Source organism: Nematolebias whitei, chromosome 18 (assembly GCF_014905685.2).
Source record: "Nematolebias whitei isolate Nwh7 chromosome 18, NemWhi1, whole genome shotgun sequence".
NCBI lineage: Eukaryota > Metazoa > Chordata > Actinopteri > Cyprinodontiformes > Rivulidae > Nematolebias > Nematolebias whitei.
The window spans coordinates 1466619-1475878 of record NC_056515.1 but is presented as its reverse complement, the minus strand read 5'-3'; positions in this window follow the sequence as shown (position 1 = coordinate 1475878).

The window sequence follows — 9260 nt, the reverse complement described above, 5'->3', positions numbered from 1 at the left end:
TACTTTTTTAAGTTTAAAAGTTCAAATGTTAGTAAATAAAATTATGTACCGGTATTTATTTATCACTAACTAGTTTATATATTTACTTCGGGCATACAACCACTTCCCATTCACACAACATAATAAATATAGCTTAAGCTCTTCAGAAACACTTTTACATGTCTTCTGGGATCCGACACACTAGACGTCTCTCATCTTAAAAATCATAACACAATATAGACCGACTCTCTTAGTCGTCTCAAAAAACACAAGGACCTTTGTCCTAAATTCCAGAACCTCTGTCTGGCACAAAATCAGCAACTCTTTGCTCTCACTTCGGAAACTGCTTTTCCGTACTCTAGGCCTTATTTTATCACAGCCGAATTTTTCCTAATTTCACAAAATTGTTGCTGTTCGCTTACAACTGCACAAGGCATTACTATTTTTAGATTTCACTTGTAATTTTTTTCAGCTGCAATCTGTCGACAGATTTAAAGGGTTTTTTGCTATCAATATAGAAACAACAGTGTCTGGTTAAAAGCCTGGGGTCCGATCATCTCAGCAGCTGACGTGAACAGGAATCTTTTATTCAAAAAAATCATAATTACCTTGAATATGGGCCCAAAATCCTGGATTCACGTTGCTGAAGAGAAGACCAGAAGATTCCCAAAGACCCATACCATGTTGGTTGCGCCAAAATGTAGTGGCTACTACATTAAATACTTTTGGGTTCATTAAATAAAATGGTAGACACCTTGGTTCTGTTTGACAGCAAAATGGGGGTTTTATTTGAAGCTTTACCTCTAAGGTGGAACAGCCAGAATATCTCGAGACCTCAAAAGACAGAACCCCTGTCTCAACATAGTTCTGTTCTTATTTATATCTTTCATTGACGTCAGAGGGTTGTATAACATTTTATCAGTCCTTTCCCATTTTAGGAAAACACTTGAGAAACAAATTATTCTTAGGTCAGCTTGACATAAACACTCTAGTTGTTAAAACGGTTCTGATGGGAAACAGTCTTATACAAGCAGTTGTTCTTACGCCCAGAAATTCCTAGTACTTTTAGGTAAAGATAAACAAGTACAGGTCAACTTCAAGCACATCTCAGAATCTGTACAGCTAGTTTCATCCAAGAGGCTATCAGTACTGATGTTAGCCATCTGTGGTGCAAACAGGGATGGTTTTATACACTTGTGATAAACTTCATAGTCGAGTTTGTAGTTTTGCATGTTGATATCATTCACTTTTAAATATACAGTAAGAAGCACACATGTTGACATATACTCCTTCAGATCAGGGATACTGTTGATCGGTGGTTAGTGGAGGTGTCGCTACACCTGGTGCGAGATGTATTTGTCACAACGCCTTAGAATTCCTAGATTCTACAATGGCACCTTTGAAATTTCTGCTTCCGATCCTCACCTCAGTGCACATCTTCATTGATGTTTCTCTCTCATTCGCTCCCCCCCCCCAATCCCTCTCAGGTGATTGGTGAGGAGGAGCAGGGCAGCAATCCTGTCAGTCCCACCACTAGCTCAAGGGCTCCCACCACCAGATCAAGAACTCCCATCCCCACCACCAGCTCGAGAGCTCCTCCCCCTATCACAAGCTCAAGAGCTCCCAACCCCACCGATCAGATCAGAGAGCAGATCCAATTGGCTCATATTGAGAGTGTCACAATAGACACAGGAAGAGCTACAGATGTGGGAGTGACTCCCAGTCCTGCCAATCCAAGCACATCCTTCACTTGGTCTGCAGGAACTGGGAATCTCATGTGCCACCTACACCTGCCGGAGGCCATGAGTGAGTCCCCCCCCCCCCCTTGTTTACAAACTCAGTGAAACAGAAACAGAAAGAGTAACTTGTCATTCCACCTCTATCTTTTCAGACACATACCTCCAGCTGCACCACACCAACATGCACAGAACTCCCAAAATGATGGAGGCGGCAAAGAGCAGGATGAGCCGCATCAAAGCCTTCCATATGTCGTTGGGACATGTGCGGCTGTCTGACTGGGTGTTCTTGTATGATTTGGCCAGGGTCAGATGGTAAGACACATCCTCTGCCCGGACCCACATGTTAATAATAATAATAATAATAATACTTTATTTATAAAGCCCTTTAAAACAACCACAGCTGCCACAAAGTGCTGTACATATAAAATCAAGAACATTTAAACACATAAAAACAGTTGTTAAAACATTAAGATCAATAAAAGTAATAAAAACAGTGCAGATCAAATTCAGTGTGTGCTAAAAGCCAGGGAGTAAAAATGTGTTTTGAAAAGAGTTTTAAAACTGGACAGTGAAGGGGCTTGTCTGATGGGAAGAGGGAGATCATTCCACAGTCTTGGAGCAGCAACAGAAAAAGCTCTGTCCCCTCTGAGCCTCCGCTTAGACCTCGGCACCTCCAGGAGCAGCTGATCAGCTGATCTGAGGCACCGAGCAGGAGAGTATGGGTGAAGCAGCTCAGAGAGGTAGGATGGAGCAAGACCATTTAAACTTTTAAAAACAAATAAAAGAATCTTAAAATGAACTCTAAAATGAACAGGCAGCCAGTGGAGTGAAGCCAGAGTGGGGGTGATGTGCTCCCTTTTTTGAACTCCAGTTAGAAGCCAAGCAGCAGCGTTCTGGACCAACTGGAGGCGTCTGAGGGAGGACTGGCTGACTCCAAGGTAAAGAGCGTTACAGTAATCCAGCCGAGAGGTGACGAAGGCATGGATTACTGTTTCCAGCTGCTGTTTTGTAAGGATGGTCTTTGCCTTAGCCAGCTGTCTGAGGTGATAAAAACTGGTCTTGACCACCGCTCCAATCTGGGACTCTAATTTAAAATCGCTGTCCATTTTAAAACCCAAGTTAGAAATAGTTTTCTTTACATGTGGTGCCAGAGGGCCCAGATCAACAGGGCAAGGTTCACAAGAGCCACTAGGACCAAACACCATCACTTCTGTTTTTTTTTTCATTGAAATTTAAGAAGTTTAAAGACATCCAGGCTTTGATGTCTTCAAGACACAACAGAAGTGGCCTAATTGAGGGGGCATCTTTCTTTTTAAGTGGCATATAGATCTGACTGTCGTCAGCGTAACAATGAAAAAAGATCCCGTGCTTTCTAAGGATTGATCCCAATGGAAGCAGGTAAAGGGAGAAAAGCAGGGGACCTAAAATAGAGCCCTGTGAAACCCCAAAACACAGAGGAGCAGTGGAGGATTCAGACCCAGCTATGTTGACAGACATGGTTCTGTCTGCCAGATAGGACCTAAACCAGCTCAGTGCAGTACCACAAATACCCACTTGGCGCTGTAAGCGTGATATTAAAATGTTATGGTCCACGGTATCAAAGGCAGCTGTTAGGTCGAGCAGGACAAGAACCACATGTTCACCAGAATCATTAGCCATAAAAATATCATTAAAAACTCTGACTAGAGCTGATTCTGTGCTGTGGTGAGTTTTGAAACCAGACTGAAAAACCTCCAGGATATTGTGCTCATCCAGAAAACATTTGACCTGTGAATATACAATTTTTTCTAAAATTTTTGAAATAAAAGGCAGCTTGGAGATGGGCCTAAAATTAGCCAAGACAATGTAGTGAACTAAGCCTCAGGTCAAAATCTGGCCTTGACGGCCTTCCTGGGACTTGAACTGTATTTCATTGATTTGAATCCAGAAATACAGGTTGACCCATCCTGAGACTTTCTTTCTTGAATTGATCAATTGAAAGAACACTCTTTTCTATTATCATTACTATTTTACAAATGTTTTGATAATCAAATTGTGTTTAGTTCAAACCATTTTCAAATGTTGAAGTGAACTACTCATTTTAAATCAACTGTGAAACAGTATTAGTGATTTTTATCCTCATTCAAAGTAGGAATCAGGTTAATGATGCATTGTCTGATTTTCTGTCTTCAATGAGCAAATTGTGAAGTTGGTCAAAGGTCAAGTTTCGGTCAACTGCAAGTTTACTGAAAAAGAAATGTCATGTTTAACTTTTTCAGGCAGATATGAGAGAGTTGACTCCACGAAGTCTGGAATCTTCAAAAACATTTTCTGTCTGTTCTTAAACAAACTTAATCTTTTTCCTTGACTTTTAATAACCTCTTACATCACAAAAACACATCTCTGTTTGGTCCATCGACCAATCAGAAAGTTCTCAAATGAACCGGAAGTGACCTCTTTTAAAAGGTGCAACACTTCCTAGTTCTGAGCAGTTCTGAGTAGTTCTGAGAAGAACGCTGAGAAGAACGCTGAGAGAATGCTGTGAGTTAGTTCCGAGAGCAGCAGAGTTCAGAATGCTGGAGGAAAAGCAACTAAGCTGAACGAGAGAAGTTCAGAGGAATTATGAAATGTCTGTTCTGGGATGATCTCACGACTCCGAACGGTTCCCTACTATCCTTACGGAGACGCTGGAGAGCATTTGAAGGCAACTCTACACCGAAGTCGGAATTATCTCTGCCAAGGTAAAGAGTCGATCTTCAACCGCAAAGTGTACCTTTGGTTAAGCTGGGTCCAGAAGGAGCGTGTTGTTCTGGTTATATCAGACAAATTCCCTCACCCATCTCTCTCAAGATAAACTTCATTTTCCATCTTTAAAATTCTTCTATCCTGCTAGAAATCATTCCAGATATTTTCAGAAATGTCTGTTGTGAAGCTTGAAGTGAGAAAACCATCGCCATATGGTTTTCTAATTGTAAACTCGCTAATTAAGCCATGTTGTTGTTGAAATCATTTTGCCAAATTAATGTAAATGTGTGATGTGTTTAAATCGTTTTTAAATAAATGACCCACTGTTGTTGGTGAGTCAAAGATAAACACGTTTCCGTCCACATTTAATAATTCAACACATGATATTATTCAGTCCAGAAAAATGAATGAATCCGTTTAATTTATGAATATATCACAGTATATGTTCATCTACAACAGTTTGGTCTAGGCTAGGCTTTTTAAGCAGGGGCTGTACCACAGCATGTTTAAAACTTATTGGGACAACACCTGAGGACAGACTGCTATTGATAACAGCAAGAATCACCTGCCTGATGCTGGAAAACACCTCTTTTAAAAGACGAGGGGGGACAAGGTCACGAGGAGAACCTGATGGTCTAATATGGCCGACCACATCCTCTAAAAGGGTCAGGGTCACTGGTTCAAATCTATCAAACACAGCCAGGCAGGGGACCAAGCAGGAGGGGTCAAAAGCAGGGGCTGAAATAAGGGCCCTTGTGGTAACAACCTTATTTATAAAAAACTGTAGGAAGTCATTACAAAGTTCAGTAGAGGCTTCCAGACAACCAGGTTGTGGGGCCTTCAGGACAGAGTCAATAGTTTTAAAAAGGACACGTGGATTATTATGATTGGACACAATAATATCTGACAAGTGTTGTTTTTTGGCCTCTTTAACAGTGTTCTGGTACTGACGTTGACAGTCCTTTAAAATGTAAAATGAAACGTCCAGTTTATCCTTTTTCCATCTCCGTTCAGCTCTGCGGCACTCCTGTCTGGCTGCAATAGTTTTTTCATTAAACCAGGGTTCAGTTCTGACTTTAGGCCGCACCAGTTTAGATGGAGCTACACAGTCCAAAATGGTTTGACAGGAGGAGTCAAACCAGGAGCTCAGCTGTTCGGTGTCAGCAGCAGAGCCAGAGGGAGCACAGAGCTGTTCAAAGGCAGCAGAGAACTGGCCAGCAGTGGAAGGGTTAAAAACTCTACGTCGCTGGGCAGGAGCGCAGGATTTAACTGGAGCACAGGACAAACCAACATCAAATAAAACAGGCCTATGGTCAGAAATCACATTATCATATAGTTCCAGGTCGTTCACAGACAAGCCGTGAGAGAGAACCAGGTCCAACGTGTGTCCATATTCATGTGTGGGACCAGCCACCCACTGAACCAGGTTAAATGAGTCAGTGAGGCTGAGAAAGTCCTTCACCAGTGGTTTCTCTGGGCAGCATACATGTATGTTAAAATCCCCAACATTAAGCACTCGATCATAGTTTATCATTATTCCAGTCAGGAAATCAGAAAAGTCATTCAAGAAATCCTTATCATATTTAGGGGTTCTGTAGATGACAGCGCACAGCACGGGGTGTGAGCGACCCACCTCAAATAAAGTCACCTCGAAGCTGGAGAATGAAGATGGTGCAGAGCATTGCTTGCATTTAAAGTTGTTTTTATAAACCACCGCCGTTCCTCCTCCACGGCCTGACATCCGAGGGGAGCTTAGATAAGAGCAGCCGTCTGGTAGAAGTTCAACAAAAACACTGGAGTCATCAGCCTCAACCCAGGTCTCTGTGATGCAGAGCAAATCCAAATGACGGGAACTGAAAAAGTCCCGCAGGATGAAAGTTTTGTTTGTCAGAGATCTGGCACACGCTCAATGTTGTTGCACATGCTCAATCTCTCACCTCCGTTTTCCTTCTACTCCACACGTGGGTCCAATGCATGTTGAAAAGTGGCAAGGAAATCGCAACTGTCAGATACCAGAACTGGGTGAAAAGGGCCAAAATGAGTAAGATTTCCAAAACTGTCTCATTTCCACCTACATCCAGTTGGCTCCTGAGGGGGTGGAGGCGCTGATGGGTACATTTTTGCTCAATCTTTCTCACTGTTTTCTCACACAAATGTGCGTAGGTCCCCATCTCGGGGCTGTCTCTCACTCACACCGCTCTCCGCTCTATCAGATAATATGGAGACAGACCTGACTCATACTACTGACCGCTACCTACTCTACGGCTACATAACTGTGTACTGGGCCTGCATCAGCGGCCACAGGCCCAGCATCTTCTTAAATATGACAGAGCAAGGCATGGCCATCACATAGAAGGAGCTGACAGATAAGGGTGTCCTGATTCGTGTAAGTCAACGTAGCTCTGCTCCTAAGAATGAAAATTGACAATCGCAATAACTCTTTTGTCTCCACGCCCACAGGTCGCTGAGCACAAGACCACAACCCACTTTGGGGAAGCCAGCCTTGCTGTCACAGTCAATGAGTTTGGGTGACTCCAGAGGCTCTGCAGAATCAAGTCCAGAATTGGAGTGAAAAACAAGTTTGTCCTTTTTAATATGGGCAAACTGGCAATGAAGAATACAAACTGTTACCTCAACCAGGCTTGGACCAAAATGGGTCCTACGGGTGAAATAAATTTCACCCTCATCAGGACCGCCCTGGCCAACTGTGTACGTATCGTGACTCTTACACATTCTTCTGTACATGCATGCATTCTGGTCGTGACAGACCTTTGCCCTCTTTCTCTCCTCAGGCCAAGTCTGTGTTGCCAGAGAATGCAAGGAAGAATGTCAGCATGTCTATGTGCCACGACACGAGAACTGCTGACCGGTTCTATATGCGTAACCCTACTCTGGAGGAAGCCATGATGGTCCGACAAGAAATGACTGTCATGCTTGTGGTACTTACCAAGGAGGGATCTTGGACTGAAAAACACAGGAAAGAAGAAGAACCCTCGCGGAAGAAACCAGTGCCCCCCACCCACAAAGCCGAGAAGGGAAGGCTGCAATTTAGGGACTCAGAATTGGACTCTGACTCTAACAGAAATGTGACTGTACCCTACCAAGAGTCTGGCACGTCGTCTAGCTCATCCAGCGAGGAGCCCGATGACAACAAAGAGCAGATGCAGCAGGCCCCAAAAATGGACAGAATGAGGGCAAACAAAGAGCAGATGTAGCAGACCTCAAAAGGGGCAGAATGAAGGCATGCAGGGTAAAAATTTGCCCATTTAAAATCGCCTTGCATAAGCTGGAATTGCAGAAACAGGCACAAGAATGGGTTAGAAGAACACTGAATAAGTGAGACTGTTGCTCTTTTCTTCATTCTAATTGTAAACAGATGTTCAAGTTTTAGTTGTAAATTGTTAAATTGTATTATTTCAAAGTTTTAATTGTTAAATTGTATTGTTCAATAGTTTTAATTGTAAATAGTTAGTGTGCTCTTTTAACTAATCCTTTTATCACTCTATTACCAGGTTTTAGTCAAGTAAGTTCTGTTTTTGTTTAAATAACCTTATTTGTTATTGTTTTATTCCCAGGCAAGTCGTTTTTAATCAAGTCCTGTTTTTATTTAAATAATCAATTTTGTTATTGTTTTATTTCCTGGCAAGTTGTTTTTAGTCGAGTAAGTCCTTTTTAAAAAAAAATACTTTTGGTATTGTCTTATTACCATGTGTTTATTGTGTATACTATGTTCTTGTAAATAAACTTGGTTTTTTTTGTTTCATTGGCTCACTCTCTGAGTCCTTCTAGCAAAACTGGTCACAGAGCAATGCTAAGTCTTTGGTATTGGGAGTGTCCTATGCCCCCTGGTACCACTTTAATGCCCTTAATTGGGCACGAATGGTACCTGAGGGTCACAGCAAATACTTTGTAATTTTGAATACCTTGTGTTATTGGCCCATGCCCATCTTGTACCTGGCTGTGCCCCTTGGCCGTGCCCTTCTGATGCTGCCGTATGCCCATGGATGTAGAATGGTGCCAGATGGGCATGGCCAGGGAGCACCGCAAGATACAAGTCGGGCATAGTCAATACTTTATAACTTTGAGTTGCCTGTGTTATTGGACCATGCCTGTCTTGTACGTTCCCATGCCCCTTTTCCATGCCCCTATGGTACTACATTATGCCTATGGGCATAGAATGGACACTTTTCCACACCTAAAGACCACCCGGAGTCGAAAACTCTGCTCAAAATCACTGTAACTCAAAGTAAAAGTTGATGTTTTTTGAGATCACAGTCAGTACTTTCCTGAGTGTGTGTTGAAAAACATCACGTTTGGGGGGGGGGGGTTGAGCTTTCGACCGCAGCTTGATGCTTTTCTGCCTCTCCAGACCACTCCGAGTGCAAATATGTAGTCAAAATCGATCTTACTTGACTTATTTTTTTCACTTGTTAATGTTTGAATGGCTGTGCCCCTCTGGTGCCACTGTATGCCCATGCGCATATGTATTATGAAATTCTTTATCAAAAGGGCTCGTGAACGATCAGCACAGATATTCAGACGATGGAAAAAATAAAACACACAGAGGCTGTTACTGCTAGGAGTAATAAGTGTCCTTTATTAACCTGCCACAGAAAACAGCCAAGCAAAAAACATGTACACTCTTAACACACAGATTGATATGAAATAACTTCTCACCGTGACACTGGCCGGGAAGTCGTTTTCGACCCAGGTAAAGAAGAATCACATCAAAATGGCGCATGGCACCAGCGCGTGCTGATCCATCACAGGACTTCCGACTTCCTGTGTTTGCTACATTTCTTATATACCTTCCCTGAT